The following is a 16,842-nucleotide window of genomic DNA, read 5'->3' as shown; positions in this document are numbered from 1 at the left end:
AGGAAACATCAGCCCATGAAAGAAAGTTTCTGGGGCTTTTAGCAGAAGCCATGGATGTTTCTCCCCAGAAGGGTGTTTTGAGGAGGGATTTGAGCTAATGGGAATGCCAGAGAAAGTTTCAAAGTATGGAAAAGGGCAAAACCCCTATTTATTCAAAATGAGAACAAAATTCTGCTGGTGGCTGGCTAGAATGATGTGAAGGGATGGGGGAACTTGGCAGTGGGCATCTCTTTCAGCCCCATTTCTTCAGTAGTTCTGTGAAATTAATTTTCTTCATGTGGATGCTCACGGAGAGGCTGAACTTCCCCACAGATCCTGCTCTTGTGAACCTGGACATCCCTTTCTTTTTCCCAAAATACAGAGGTGGTGTAGGTTACTCGTTGCACAGATGTGCTGAGCTGCAGCAATGGCTGAAGCTGAGGTGTGAGTAGAGGAAGGTCTGCTGGTGTGCCCTGGAGCAGGAGGAGGTGTTTGGAGATGGGATGTTCTGCAGAAGCAGGTTCAGGGCCAGTTCCATGTGCCATGTTCAGGCAGCTTTGACATGAGCCATGAGCATCCCTCTGAAGTGAAAGAAGGTGGAAAAGGTTAGGAAAAGTCCTATCTGGCTCCGTCCTTCCCAGATAAGCAGTTTTGGTGTGGTGGGAAGGTGGCTGTGCTCAGCATGGTGCGTTCTGCGGGATGGCTCTGCATGGTTGGGCCCTGCTGGTGGTCTCTGGTGTTTCACAGACGGGAATAGCCAGGGTTGTTTCTTCTCCAGGAGATGTGGGAGGGGAATGTGCCTTGGTTTGGCATGCCGAGGTGACCTGCTGCTCCAGCATTCCTCAGGAGCTGGCTCAGCAAGGTGCCAACAAATCCCTGCTTTTATTTCAGGTTTTGTTAGCTGGGGGAAGCTGTGATTTTGTGCCTCTTCTGAAATACCTTCATTAGTCTGGTGCTGAGATTTGGATCTAATTTTACCCAGATAGTGAAAACTGACTATTTAAAGAGATTTAAGCCTTGGTTTTTGTCTTTTTTGTATTAGGAAAGGCAGCTATGGAATATTACCAGGGTAACCAGAGTAGCAGACAGCAGATTGGAGGTTACTATCAGCACACAGCAGCAGAGAACAGTGTGTGGCTTGCAGGGAGAGCAGTGCCTGCTGCAGCCTTCTGTCATGCATGCAGGCACAAGACTGAGCTCTGTCAGGGTGATCAAAGGCTGAAGAGGATCTGACAGTGTGATGTGGCCGAAAGAAAGGAAGGTATGATCCAAGGATGTATTAGAAGATGAATTTCCAGTAGAGATTGATGCTGCTGTACCAGACAGTGGTGCAACCTCACTTGGAGTAGACTGAGTGCCAATATTCAACAGAAATGTATTTGAACTGAACAGGGACGAGGACAGTTGGGGGAATGGAGGCACTGTCTGCAAAGGGTGAGCTGCAGAGTGCCTTGTCTAGCCTGGTGAAGTGATGACTGAGCAGGAGCAGAGCCACTGTCTACAAGTGATCAGAGGACAAAGATCTGCTGAGTAGAAGAACTGAAAGGATGAGTTGGTATTGGATGAGCACAGCAAAGTACAGGCTCTTTGTCAGGAGGCAGTTTCTGATTATCAGGCAGGAGTGTGGTGGTGGAGCAGCCTCCCTTAGGGTGTCTTAGTGGTAAGAACCCAGAACCACAGACTGGTTTGTTTTGGAAGGGACCTTGAAGCTCATCCAGTTTCAACCACTGCCATGGGCATGGACACCTTCCACTAGAGCAGGTTGTTCCAAGCCCCATCCAACCTGGCCTTGAACACTGCCAGGGATGTGGCATAGAATTATTGTACATTTGTCATAAAACTGTATTTGCTGAACCATCAGGAAAAGGAGAGCCTGCCCATAGCCTTGTGCACAGCAGAGCTAGTCCCAGTGTCCAGGCCTTTAAAAGTTTTCCCAACTTTTATGGAGTACAGGGGCATCAAAGCCTCCATCAAGGAAGCAAATCTGGTTTCGACGTACCCCAGGCATTGGAGCCTGTTGTGGAACCTGTTGCAGGGCTCTAGCCCATGTTCTACCAACATGGTGAAGTGTGTGGTGCTCATTCCCTTTGCTAGGTTCCCATGGCAACCCGTTGGCTTATTAACACTCAGTAGTGAGGGAAAAGAACCTGTCCTTAATGATGAATTAATTTGACAGGATCGTTGTGGTAAGAGGAGTTCTGAATAGGCACTGTGAAGGTGTTTGGGGGGGATGTGTGCACATGCGTGGCTTAGAGAGGGAATAACTGGGGAAGATTAAAGCACATTGGTGTTACTCTGACTTTGCAGCTTTCCAGGTGCCATGTCCTACAGCAAATTGATGCTTTCCTCTGCCCCTCCAGGCTCTTCGGCTGCACCTGCACACATGCTGCTGGGCTTGGCCTTGTCCTTACCCTCCTGCACTGTCCCCTCCATTCCTGCGCTGCTGCAGCTCTGGTGCTGCTTCCTCCTGGGTAAAGGAGTTCAGGTTTTGATCAAAGGCTTCCTCACCATCTAGACCCCTTGTTTTAAACCCTTTGTTGGTGTTTCCATTTTGATAGTTAAAATGCAGTCTTTCTCCATTTCAGACTCCTACATTATACATAAATAATGCCTCTCATGGAACTGTTAAACTGTGTTAGCACAGGCTCTGCAGTGGTAGTTTAGCTGAGCTTTTAACAGGTTTAATCTCTTTTGGGTATTAATCCTTCTGGAACCTCTGATGATATTTGTTGTCTTTCCCCGAGTCCCTCCTACACCATCAGTATCTGTCTGAAGTGAGTTGCTTCCTGCAGAACCAGCCATGGGAAGAGGGACTGTCACAGCCTCATATGGATTTGGCTCTCCTTTCAGTGCATTCCAGAGTTCCTGCCACTGTTGCTCTGTGATTCCCTGCTCCAGGAGCGTCTCTCCCATTGAACGTGGGCTTGGAATGAGCTTGCTTTCTCTTCATCAGCTTTATTTCTTAGTCCTCAGATATACTCACAGATCTATCTGTTTGATAGCATCAGAGAATGGTAGTGAATAATATCACCTCTTCCACGTTGCAGTGACGATGTGGAGGTATCAAAGACTGAAGCAAATGTTGGGTCCTGTTTCTAGTTTTTTGCACTTGTTTTTTTTTTTTTGCCTTTGTGCTACATCACAGGATCCCTAAGCCTGTGTGATGCCAGCTCCATCTGTGATCCAGGTTATCAAAGACTGCAACTGAATTGGAGGGGAAATGATTTTCTTTCCATGATGTTACTGTAGAAATGACACACTCTCTTATGAGGCAGAGCAGACGTTGGACAGCCCCTTCTATCAAGTATTAAGACTTGAATTGTGAAACCATCCAGAACACCTTTGAGGTTTCTGACCTTCTCTAGAGTTGGTTTGACACAGCTACCTCCTGCCCATTCCTGTCTCTTAAGCTGAATTTATTGTCCTGCATCGCTGTTGTTCTTCCCACCAGCCAAGGGCTTTGGAAGCCAGGACATGGTAAAGTCCCTTGATGGGGAGTAGACAAGAGAGCACCTGTCTGTGTGTTCAGCTGAACCACAGCCTCAAAGCCAAACTCCTCTGAGTTTGGAGCAGATCCATGGATGAGAATTCATTGGGGCTAATGGGCTCTAACAAGCTCCGTTTGGGCACGTTTCAGTACAAATACAACTGGGCCATCATAATGCACGCTCAGATATGTGTGTGCCCATGTGTAGCAACCTCCCTGGCCTGTCATTCATATTTTACACTACTTCTACTCTAAAAATTTTCCTCTAAAAATTGAAATCAGCCGAGACATTAGGCACGAGGTTTATATGTTCCTTGAAGGAAGAATCCAGTGTGTTTGATGAGCGTGGACTCTCAGATGTTCCCATTGATTTGGTATCACTATTCACTTGAGTAAGGACAGAGTCTTACTGCACAAATGAGGCTGGCCCTGCTCAGCATGCAATTGGGCAGAATAGTATTAGGTGGAAATAAGAAAAGTTTAGATTGCTGTGAAGTTCTGCACTGAGAAGTTGGTCGCTTTTCTTCAGAGTATGCGCCCAGGTGCCTTTGCCCCTCTTGTGCTCTTGAATTCCATTTTGGAAGCCTGAAGCTGAAGCAGGACTTTCATTTAACTTGCTCCTTCAAGTACTAACCATGACCATAAGTGCTCATTGTGTGGGTTTAGGGTTATCTGGCTGCTATATATGACTCGGATCCCAAGAGTCCAGCCCAAACAGGAGCTACATGCGGGAAACCAAGAGGACAGTGCCCTGCTATTTCCATACAAAGGAATCAGGGCTTGCTCTGTAGGTCAATGACATAGAACAGGCAAGGGAAATGAGAGATCTTCTGTCCCAGCAGAGCCCACCCAGCCAGGGGTTAGATTCACAAGAGCTGGACTGCTGCTGGTTCTTCTGGGGTGAATCATGTCCCAGCAGGAGCTGGATGTTTTCCACCCAGAGGCTGGTATGGATTTTATACACACTCCGTTTGCTTTTCTCCTCAAATTTAAGAGCTGCCTTTTGTTTTTTTCAGTGTAGGTGTTTCAGAAGCCACATTTTGGTTCACCTTTAGAGCTGCTGTTTGACTTCTTTGTTGTAACACGTCCTGATTAGTGATTAATTGCAGAGGACAGGTTCTGACTCCAGCCCGTGTCCCGGGGTGCCTGTCGCAGCAATGATGCACTAGGTGATTACTCACCACCCTGGACCTGACAGCTGTACTTCTCCCTCTGACTGGTTAATGACCTTGACCAGGTACACGTGTGGCTGTGCAAATGTGTTTGGTTGTAGGGCGTTGGGGATGTGCACATTTTGCCTTTGCTTGCATGACCTTCATTTTACCTAAGTAAGAGAAAGGAGCTGCTCCATGAACAGATGGAGTAGTATTTCTAGAGGAAGGTGAATAATGCAGAAAATTACTTATTCAAACCCCCTTCAGACAACTCTGATGTTTGCTTTAAGATAGTGTTGCAAATCCTAGTGCAAATAGCTGCTCACAGGAAGGTTCAATCCAGCTCTCTTCAAAACTGCTTGTGAACGTGGTAGTCATCCAGTCCAGGAACAGAACAGTGCAGATGACTTAATTGATCCATTAAGGAAATTAGGAATAACCACCATTTGAAGCATTAGTTATAGACCAGATCCTTTGTAAGCAATGCATAGCCAGGTTAGACTAAAACAGGTTCTGAAATCATAGCAGGTAAGAAATAATAACATGAAATCCAGTCTGTTGATGGATAATTCACCAAGGAGGAAAGGCTGCTAAAATCACACGCGTTTGCTGCAAAGGGTTTGCTTGGCTCTTGTTGTTCCTTAATGAATCGAATCTATTAGCCAGGGAAAACATCATGTTGCCTTGAAAAACAAATCGTATTTGAATGCCTCTTTCCATGCGTTTGGACCCATTTGAACGTGAACACACTAATTATGCTGTGGAGATGGCTTTGTTACGGCAGAAATGAAACTGACTTTGCAGCTATAACTACTCAGCTATGAAGTGCTGGAGTAGGTACATGGGGATAGAAGCCTTTTAATTCTAGTGTATTTCTCTTTAATATTGTTATCCCTTCCTTCTCACACAGCTTCAGAGAACGTGTCTCTTCTCTTGAAAGCGAAGGGCTGGGCTTTTGGGTCTCAGCAGCCCCAAACCTGCCATTTGTGTCAGAGGGAGTTGCCATCAACCAGTCTGAAGAACCATGTCCGCAGCTGAATTTGTCCACAGATGGTAGCTGGCTCACAGATCCCAGTCTTCATGACATGCTTTCTGATGCACAGGGAACTGTATGAGTCATATTGCTCCAGCTACAGTCTTTTTGGATGGAAATTATGCTTTTAAATATACACTGTGCTTACATAGAGCAGTGACGGGCTCGTTTGAAGGAGCTGGAATGTAAGGCATTAAGTGGAATGGCTGCCATTATGTCCTGTGTTTGCCAACAGATAACAGACAATGATATTTCATCTGTGACAACTTTGCCCTCTAGATTTTTTGAACAGAATTCTCTTGGTACGTAACTGTTTTCATCAGCACCATCCAGGTGATAATTTTGGTATATTAGATAGCAAATGTCTCTTATGAACAGGAAAGGTGGAACAGAGAAGGATGGGACCTGCATGTGTCTTGTGCACCATGACCTGGAGAGATGGGAAGGGGTTGGTTGTACAGCCGATGAGGTAACACATCACAGGGAAGAACTTCTACCTAAGATCCCATCTCAATCTCCCCTCTGGCCGGTTGGCCCTTATCCAAAGCCCCTCTCCAGGTTTCCTGTAGCCCCTTTAGGCACTGGAGCTGCTTTAAGGTGTCCCCTTAAGGAGCCTTCTCTTCTCCAGGCTGAACCAGCCCAGCTCTCTCAGCCTGTCTTGAGAGCAGAGCTGCTCCAGCCCTCTGGAAGTGTAGATGCAAGCTGCAGTCCAGTTGAAGGAGAGGGTCATGGCAAGTGTCTGCTTTGCATTATTCCTGTTGAGGAGGGCATTTTGGCTGTGGCAGTTACCCGTAAAATCTGCAAAGCCATCAGGCAGTGACTTCCATTCATTCCTAACCTGAATGGAGAAAAGCAGCTTAGAGGTGGAAGGCTGCATATCCCCTCACTGATCTGGCCAATCCATGTAATAGGCTTACAGGCTCTGATGACAATCTGCAAGAGCTACACACACTTAACTAAGCATCAATTCATTACCTCACTGACAAGGCAGCCTCTTACATCCAGGATTGTCCCTTGAGCTCTTAGTAGAAAGAACCCTTGGTAATGCAGTCAGTTAGGTGGGAATAAGAGTATTGTGCTTGGTATCTCGCTGTTGAAACTAAAGAAGCAAAGGTACATGCTGTGATACCCACCCTGCTGTGCCACTCCTCTCTTTTCCATTGCCCCATGAGCTGCTTCCCCAAAAGCAGCAGTCATGGCATATCCTTTTAGCTCAGGATGCTTACTGTGTTTTGGTCCAGAGGCAATACTGTAATACTGAAAGACGTGAGGCAGACTTGCAGTTTTCCTGGAATAATTCTCTTGAAGCATAATTAAGGGGCCAAAAGCTTTGTCCAGTCATTCCTTATTCTGGTTGCTCATCCTGGTTTTTCCTTTTGCTGCCTGAGATAGAAGCTGTGGGATTTTCCCTGGATGGCTCTTGGTTTGCACAGGAGCAGCTGGACACTGGAACTGTTAGTGGCCCTGCAAAGCCAGGGTTGGTTACTGGGGATCGTGTGTTCTTTCTCCAGCTGCTGCTCACTTCATACTTGTGTTTAATTAAACCTTTCTGGAAGCTCAGACAGCAAAGCAATCAAGATGATGTTCCCTTCTTTGTGCTGACCTGCCAACAAGCCACTCCTTGACTGCATTAGATGTGAGCTGCAGGGACTGACCCTAAGAAATTAAGAGATCAGAACAGCAAATAAGGAGCCTGGGCAGAGAGTGTAATCAGTGTAATACATTGATCTGGACTTTAATCCAGCCTGGGCTCTGATTTGCACTAGTAACAGCCACCTCTTGTTACGTTCCAGGTTCTCATCACTTACTAAAAATAGCTCTCCTTTTTTTCAGTGTTATCATTTTGACCTCATGCTACAATACTGAGGGATGGGATTTATGCATTATTAAGTCTATTACTGAAGGTGTTTTCTCATACATTGTGGTCTAACATGACATAATCAGGCATCTGCTTCATTTTTAAAAGGTGTTTCAAAACACATTGCAGTGATTGATATCACAAAGGGGCTTTTACTGCGTGTTCCTTGTACTTGGCCATCCAGGAATGATGTTTCTGGTTTGTATTACCAGCCCTACATTTGAATTAATTTTCTTTCATGATTTTTAGACCCTGGCCAACTGTGTCAGCTTTTATAGGACAAAGTATCTACTTAGGCTTTCATTAGTTCCAGGCCTGTCACTTTATTCATTTCACTATGAATGCCTCATTCTAGGCAAGGGAAGTTGCTGCACTCTGTATTGCTGGGGTATGTGCCCATGTGTCATCAGATTTGTGGCAGCTCCTGCAGCTTCAGGGATAAAAGACTCCACATTTGGAATGAGCAGATCTTGTGTTGTTGCCTTTGTTGAGTAGCTGTGTTGTGTCCAGTAATGCAGTCCTCTGGGAGTAATTGGTGTAATTTGCTCTTTCATTCCTTTTTGCTTTGGAAACTCCCATGCCCCACAGTGCAGGTGATGTACATGTTAAAATATGTAATCTCTAAACCACCAGGGGCTCTTGCCTTCCTCAGAGCAATGACAATTTTATCTTCCCTCCCTGCAAAAACTGTCCGGTTGCTCAGACGAACTCAGTTTGCCTACAGTCAGCCGGTCTGGTCAAGTCTTTTGCTTTCCCATTTCAATAAGGACAGCCTCCTTAGGTAAAATGAGGCTAGGTTTGGTATTCCTGACATTTGCAGTCAAGTCTTTGTTACCCACGAATGGGTTTGGAGGTTGTGGGTTAGCTACACCATGGGCACAGGGATGTTTGGGATGTTCTGTGCACAGCTGAGTGCTCTGTGCTGTATCTCTTTGCTGGGTCCCTTGGCTCAGGGCTCCACAGCAGCCTCTTGCCCTCACTGTACATTCCCAGAGCCTAATTTATATGTATCTTGTAATATCCGCATTGCTTATCAGCATCATTCTGCACCTTGGGTAATTGAGAGATGACTGTATCAGCTTCCCCAGCCCCACAGTGGTCTGTACACCGCGCCTCGATGTTATCTGGCACAGCCTCTGCTGCCACTGCCAGTGCTTCATTAACACTGGAACCATGGCTTGGTGATCTCCCGGCTGCTTCCCACCCAGGCAGCCCTCTGCAGGCTCAGCCCAGGAGCATTAAATGGGGAATAAACCAAAGCACAGCTTTGACTCTCTGACCACGGGAAGGGTTTCCAGTACAACTCTAGCTCTTTGAGTCAGGTCCAGCCTTCATTTAGGAACATGAGGAGTCCTTCTTTATCATTTAAACCTAAAATCATCTGAAGTCCCAGAAGACTGGGATTTGTGCAGGTATTTTAGCTTTAGATGATAAAGAGTATTTAGACCTTTGTTTTCCATGTGCTGTAAGGAGGGATTCGTGCTGACAGCCTGTGTTGGCCACATGTCAGGAAGGTGCCGGGAGCTGCTCTGCCTGTGTCTGATGGAAGGTGCTGGTTTTCCTGGAGCAATTTCAACTTTGAGTCCCAGAACCAATCTCATAATTCATCTGAGTTAAAAGATTACGGTTAGTGGTTATTTGTAATTACTTTACATGAAAGATATGTCACCAGGCAAAGGGAGGCTTAATGTGCCCGATACGCAAAAGGGATTGGAAAGCAATTACAGTGGCATATGTGCCATCAAAGCAGAGGGCTCGCGCTGCCCCAGAGCCAATTACAAACCACATGGGCAGTGCTTTAGTGGGGGAACTCTGTCTTGTTACTGGGCCTTTTCCTCACTGCTGCCTGGGTTTTATGGGCACTCACAGCTCTGTGTTGGGCTGTTATTATTAATAGGAATGCCATAGACAATAGCCATAATAAGGTGGAGAAGAAGGCTAATGGCATAGCCTGGGGTCTGCTGCTGCACCCTGTAGGGGGCCGGGTGGTTTCGTGTCTGTCAGACCACATCTTTTCAGGAAAATTTAAATCAATGAATAATAAAATAACCCAGTCCTAGTGAACCTTTGTACTGATTCTCCACCTTTAGATACATATATGCGTAGAGCTTCCAACCAAGTGTCACTGTCTTTCCAGTATACACTGGTATCAGTGGCTCTCTCGTTCCAATCAGCCTCTTTCAGCTGAAATCCAGCCATTAGTTAAATTCATCAAAGGACTTGAAAGCAGAAAGGGAAAGTCTTTGCCTTGTGCTTGACCTTTGTGTGATTGCACCTCTTCAGAGAATAAGCAAATCAAGTGGAAGTGCCCTCCCATTTGTTTTGTGAATGAGCCGTGTGGTGAATTCGCTGTGATTCGGCATTATTCAGTTTGTCTCATTTCTAAGGAGAGCTTTAAAAATAAATACAGAGCCACAGGGACTGTTGGGAGATCACACAAGAGCAAAAATACAACATGATGGGGGGTGGCTGATGTTTTCTTGTACTCTACCTTTTTGTCTGCTCCATCAGCCTCTCCTAGTCGTGAAAACCAGCAACGTGTTGGGCAGAAACATGGGCTGTGGCTTCTGCTGCCTGTGGAGCTCATTTGAGCACCATCAAACTGCTCCTGTGCTGTATCGTGTACATGGGTTTCATAGGAGATCCACACAAGTGGGTCCCAGCAAAGCTACAGATGCCTCCTTGGGAAAACCTGAAGATGACAGCGTTGCTGTTGCAGTAAATAGCCCCATGATTAACAGCCCCATTGCTGTGTGTTGTGTTCCTACTCATGAGGGAGCAATGCAGTTAAAACCCAGGAGGGTAAAGCAGTGTCAGGTGCCTTTCTTCTGGGAAGCAGAGTGGGAATTCTCATTTGGCTGGAGGTTTGCAGATGGTTTGTGGCTCCCATTCTGCTGGGATTGCTTGGAGCATTGATTTCTTTACTCTAAATGCCAGCTCTCTGTATATCCTTGTTTGAAGATGTGTTGCCTGCTGCCATTGTGGATGGGCCTTTTATGTACAGTGGGAAATGCTGTTGTTATTTTACAGTACTCTTATGTTGTCTGAATGAAGGGCATGTCTGGATAAGAACAATCTGAACAAACAGTGCAGTTTCACCACAGTTCTTCATGTCCCCTTCACAGCCTGCTCCTCTGGAGGAGCGCAGAGTTGATGTAATGCTGAGTTGAAAGGGAACTACCCAGAGCTTATATTTAAAGCTATTATAACTCTCTTGATGCATTAATAAATGACCAAATAGAAGAATATTTCCCTGCCTTAAGATTGTTCACGTTACCAAAGGCTGTGGTCCTGCGAACTCAGTAGGTACTTAGAATTTTCTAAGGAGATGGTGATCTGTGATAAATTTCTTTGGGGTTTTTGGGAGGTAGCTCTACAAGAAGTGAGTTTTGGACTAGTGAGAAACTCTGTGCTGGTAACTCAGGGCAGAATCTTGTGGGCTAACACTGATTATTATCCCTGGAAGAGGCATGGATTGGCAGCATTGGTTTGTGTGGCCTCAAACCAAATCACCCCCCGAGAATATTTCTGATGGTTTGTGCCCATTTCAGTCTTCAGGAACCAGCAAGTCCCTAATCTCTTCTCCAGGCTGGACCATAAGAAGGCAGGAAGGGTTGATTCATTGGGAATACTTAGCAAAGCTGTGTAAGCGTGCCTGATTTCCCAAATACATGTTTCATACTCGGCTGCCTCACTGCGGGCAGCTGCTGAGGAGCAGGTATTGGCCTCCGACCATGCACTCTGGCTTCGGAAGTGAGCAAAGTCAGGGGAGATGCACCAGATGCATTGAAGGCAGAGGCTCACCCACTCCCCAAACCCCTTTTCCAAGAGTATGCATCAGAGTTCCTTTGCAGTGGCACAGCTGCTTCATGCCTGGTAGATGTAAGCTCTGCAGTAGAATGGAAGACGTTGTAAGCCTTGGTTTAGAGGTCACTTTCTGAAGTTTTCTTTAGGAACACATCCCAGGCAGTGATCATGGGCTTGTTTGATCAGGATGTCCTATAGATAGGACCACGAGGTGGGAGGTGACAAGGTGTATGGGACCTGCTGCTGCAGGAGGGGCTTTCACAGCATCCCCCTTCCCCTCCTCTTCTTTGGGTTGTACAACTTTGCTCTAGACTTGCTGTAGTAATGGGGTTAGGCAGAGTGATTCTGTCATGCCATGTAACAGGTGCTGTTCTTGTTATTCCTTTTATTTTGATTTTCCTGCTTGCTTTGATGCGGAGAGTTGTTTCATCTTGAGAGCAGTGCCTCAGAGCCATGGCGAGGAGAGAAATAATCATGAATTCCAGAGTAGAACTACTACTTTTGAGCTCTTCCCTTATATTCCTTGGAAGCCTCCCTGTGACATTAATGACAATCCGTCCCTTTGCTGAAGTCTTTGGAAAGCACAAGGGAAGGAAGAGACAGTTGGGATCATTGGCTGGATGGGCATTTCTGAGCTTTCCCCACACTGGTGAGGACCATCACAATGAGGTGAGCTCCGCAGAGGTTTTGCATTGGTTTACCACAACATGTTTGCTGTGGTACATCCTTCAGCATCCCTGCCACGGCATCCATGGTGTGCCAGAGCCAAGGGCTCTGGGCTGGCAGGCACTGATGGCTCTGCATCCCTGAGGTTGTGACTTGCAGAGTACTCTGAAACCTTTTTGTACTGGTTGTTGCTGTTGTCATTTTACTTTGGCAGCACCTCTCACGTCATTCAGTATTTCCCTTTGCCATGTTTCATCCTGGAAATAACACCAGACTTGAAGAGAAGGGAAAATCCAGCCGGACCTTAAGTAGGAATGATTTAATTCCTTTCCACTAACTTGACTTGCTCTTGTGAAGGCATTTACCTGTTGTACATGAGTGTTAGGAGTGTCTTAAATACGCATCTTTAGAGTGAGGGTTTGTGACTGAATTAGTGGAGGTTTACAGAGTGCTTTGGAAACCTGCAGTGGAAATCCCTGGAGGGCTGATGTGTGCGGTCCTGGTGATCCAGTGATAATGCCCATGTTCTTAGTGTGTGTTCCAGAAATGCGTCAGTATAATGAGAGAGCAACATCCATTTTCCTTTTTTCTTTTCCTCATTAAATCAATTTATTTATGGTGCTGGGACATAGAAGTGGTCCCTCATCTGTCTGTCCTGGTTCTTACCTTTGGCCATGGCCAGGTGTTTGCTAGGAGGTGAAGAGGACCTGTGAGGAGCAGTGACTCTCATCCCTAAACCATGGGCAACATGCCAGTAGTTCTTCTTACCTCCTGCCAACTGAGAGAGCTTTTCCTTCTCCCCAGAGTGGTTGGCAGTGCTCTGAGGTCTCCCACCAAACAGTACACATTATTTTCAGGTCTGTTGTTAAGAAATGCTCATGGGCATTTCTTCTGCTCTGATGTTCCATGGTGAAAGCGACGAGGAACTTTCCTCTTTGCGCTCTTTAGTTTGGACAACCAACTGGCAAGAATAATTGATTTTAATGGGAACTAGGACTCCCACCTGCAAGACAAGCAGTGCTCAGGGTATGTCAAAGGCAAATGTACATTATCACCTATTGCATTTTTTCTGTCTGCCTCCCTCTCCTCCTAAGACACTTTTTGCAAATCCTCACTGTTGTAAATTTACAAGGCTGTGATTTTGTGACTTCGGGTGAGCACAAAGAACATGATATTATTTACAGCAACCTTCGCATACTGAGGAACTGCTGTGTCTGGGAGGGTGTGATTTAAGATTGGACTATTCCTATTGTGATTATTATTGTTCAACCCAGCTCTTTGTTACCCCTTTTTAATGATGGCCAAATTGTAGCTGGGCTGAATGTGAGATGGTGGAATGTAAACTCCTGCATCACCTAATTAAACACAGAGAAATAGTCATTTCTGGGGCATGATTCACCTCACTTGAAGGTAGACAACTGAAACAGCCAAGGTGAATCATACTCCAGATGTGTCTCTTTCTCTTCACTGGTGGTAAAGGAGTCCAAATGCTGTGTGGTAGACATTTAATATTACAGGAGACAAGTCCCTTTCATGGTCTTTGGCTGAGCGTGTCTGACCACGATGCTGAGGTGCAGATTTGAATCCAAGAGATGTGAACTTTCAGGAGTGAAAAGCTCCTATCTTCAATTTGCTCAGAAAATAATATTTCATCCTGACCTTTCTCTAGTTGCTCATCTCTGGCTGCTGCAGATGTCAGGTTCTGTCTCTGTAACCCTGCCCTGCACGAGGCAGACGGCTCCACAGATGCTCAAGATGTCTTGCAAAATAAATTAAACTGGATCTTTTAATTTTAGCCTCTGACATTCTCTCAATGGACCCAGCACGTGCAGTGGCTGGAACTCAGATTCTGCCATCCCACTGTCCTCCTTTCACAGACTGAACTGTGTCTTTTGGAAGGCCAAGGCTTGCCTGCAGGCTTCTGGCATGTGGATCCCTTCCTTGGACTAAGAATGGACCAGCTGGAAAGGACTGGCTGAAGGGGCCTTTCTTCCCTCTGCTGGCACTAGACAATGAAAGCCTTTCTCCTTGAGTACCAAAAAGCACCTTGCAAAGCAAAGCCACTTCAGCTCCTGACCTCCACTGGGAGCATCTCCCAGGTCTCTGCTTTCCTGACTCTGTGAGTCCCTGCCAGCCCTTGCCGCTGGCTGAGCCAGGCTTCTCAGAGCTGGGGTTTTGTGCCTCAGGCTTAGAAATGTGCTTTTGCAAAGTAGGCTCTGAAACACAATCCCGCTGAAGCTGGGTCCCAGTGACGTTTCTGTGGCAGCTTGTGCCCAGAACTGCCTGTGTATGAAGTGACAGCAAAGTCTTATGTCAGCTGAAGCAGAAAAAAACACAAATGTGGCTTCTGCATAATAGCTCTGTTCCTGGTTCATCAGCACTGGAAAATGGGCTAAAATGCCCCATGCCATTAACAAAAGGAACGAGGGTCAGGCCAACCTGATCTATTTTTTGACAGGAACACTGATTTTCCAGACAAAGACTCTACTTCATTTATTTAAATAAGCTAAATGCAAGATCACAGTGAGCTACTGGTGGGAGGTAGCTATGGGAAAAGGAAGGAGATGTTATGTGTTACTGCAGGATTTCTGTGACACTGTAATAACTACTTCACGCTATCACAAATCTGTGGTAAGGTCTCTTTGGGAATAGCATTTGGTGTTCTGGTCATCTGTGTTCAAGAAAGATGCAGGTAAAATATCTGGCTGCTGAAAAGGGCTGGTGAAATGCTCAGGGGAAGGAAGAGCTGTCTGCTGAGGTGAGGCTGAAAGAGCAGAGCTTGGTCAGCATGGGAAACCACAGGCTGGACAGTGGCCATAAATACAGCAACGGGAAACACTGGTGAAGAGCTCAGTCCTGGACACAGAACAGATGACTGTTATCTGGTCTTGAATATATTGAAGGGTTTTTCTTCAGCTGTGGAGTCTTCATTCTTTCAGATCTGTCTTTGGGTTCTTTGTGGTTTAATCTGATTCTTATCAATGAAAGCATCTAGAAACCTTGATTTAGAGCAGTGGAATGTGTGAGGAAGCACTGAAACATCTCATGATCTAAGCGGGGTCCCACACCATCTGACTTCAACTGCCACTGATTTAGATGGGATCGTCTTGCACCCAGCTCCTTGCAGCTCTGATTCAGAAGCCCGGACGTGAGATAACCCCACAGTAGCTGCCATCTGTGATAAGTTTAGCACATCAATCAGATCCATTGCTTGACTCTTCAATGAGAGGTTGTTATTAATACATGCCTCTGTTTTCTGTCTGCTGTTTGGTGATCTTGCGAGGCAAGAAGTCCTCCATATGATCCACAAAGAAGCCATGTTTCTTTTACAGCTCATTTTGAATCAGAAAGGATGATTTGCCAAAATGGAAGTAGGAAGAACATGGTTTTACTTTATCTACTGCAGGAACAAGAGTGGTCCATTGACTAGATACATCTTGGCTTTGAGGATGAAAGGCACTAAGTGTCAAGTTAGGCTCTTTTAGATCTTGCTCTTTATGTACAACTGACTCTTCTGATTGAAGAGCTGAAACTGCAGCTGTAATTGTCACAAACCTGAGGAGCTTGAGTTCTTAAAGGAAACCCAGTTCAAGGGAAACAGTGAATCACGTCCTTTAATCTGTTGACTGAATTGCCTGTAGGGACTTGAATGTTCTTACATGTTTATGCTCCGAACCCTGCAGCAGTGCTAGAAGGTTTCCTACAAGTTCTTACTGTGCAGGTAGCTATTAGCAGGCACTTCAGTAAGCCAACCTTATAAAAGAGCTGTTAAGAGCTCTCTAACCATTCCCAGTGCTTTTACACTTGCAAAACCGCTGTGATGGGTTATTGTCTTTATGCTTTGTATTGCTTGCCTAAATTGAATGGATATCTGTGGCTGTTAAAGTCTTGCCATGTGGAGGGTCTGTAATGGTTGCAGCGCTGAGCTCTTTGTGAGCTGAAATTTGGATTTGGAGGCGAGCCCAAGCACATATTCAGCGAGTCTCAGCAGAATTAATGAACAAGGTTCAGGATGGCTCTGACAAGCTCATAAGCATATGGGTAAAGTCTCTATTTGCTTGGGCAGTCTCACTGTTGAGTGCAGAATTCCTGTGGATGAATCACAAACACAGTTTATTATTCTGTTAAAAACTATCTGCCTGTCATTCTGAGGAGCAGCGGGTGGCCTAGCATGGGTGGATGCTTTGTCCTGGGGATGCACAAGCACCAGTGGTTGGATGGGTCCTTCCTGCCAGCGTTAAGTGGGAGTTTGATGGATAGAAAACTGATGGCTCACAATGAAATGAGAACTGGTGAGGTCATGCCATGGTGCTGGCCCAGCAATAAGGTGGCTGTATGTGTGGAGGGACGTTCAGGAGGTCCTGTCAGACACAGGTCTGGCCTCAGTCATTGCTCGTGGGCAGGAATCTGCCCCTGGAACACCATCAGGACAGCCAGTGTTGCAGGGTTTCACGTGGGCAGAGCAATGTTTGAGTGTGCCATGGAGCTGGGCTGGGCTCCAGGTTGGGTCTGGAACAGGTCAGTGGGTGCCACGTGGCCCTTTGTATCTGCTGAGTAGCTTCAAGGTTTCAGAAGCGAGGGATATCAGTACATCGCATCACCAGCACTGAATAAATATACAACTTTCAGTTTTAAAGAAAAATGTTCTACATATGTTGAAAACTTTGCTTGGATTTGCATGGAAACCCTTCTGAGCCTCAAGCTCAGATCTGAACCTTTAACTGAGCAACTTGTTCTGGAAGAGAGATTCCCTTGCAAGACTCTGTTGCTTGGTTTTGCCGCGTTTGGGTCCTCACAGCTGTCCATTACACTAACCAAATTGCATCTGAAAGCCGTGTGCCCTGGTAGATGTGCATGC

At 46.0% G+C, this 16,842-nt stretch overlaps 1 protein-coding gene across 11 annotated transcripts in view; it reads left to right on the top strand.

The window, feature by feature from the left end:
- The window catches only part of ARHGEF9 (Cdc42 guanine nucleotide exchange factor 9), a 164,578-nt gene that overhangs the window by 86,599 nt on the left and 61,137 nt on the right, over positions 1 to 16,842 (top strand). The gene's annotated exons all lie outside the window — the stretch shown is intronic.

This window comes from Pezoporus wallicus, unplaced genomic scaffold (assembly GCF_028554395.1).
Source record: "Pezoporus wallicus isolate ANWC-B61680 ecotype Strahan unplaced genomic scaffold, APGP_CSIRO_Pwel_v1 contig_8803, whole genome shotgun sequence".
In the NCBI taxonomy this organism is placed as follows: domain Eukaryota; kingdom Metazoa; phylum Chordata; class Aves; order Psittaciformes; family Psittacidae; genus Pezoporus; species Pezoporus wallicus.
This window is presented reverse-complemented; position numbering and strand designations above follow the sequence as displayed.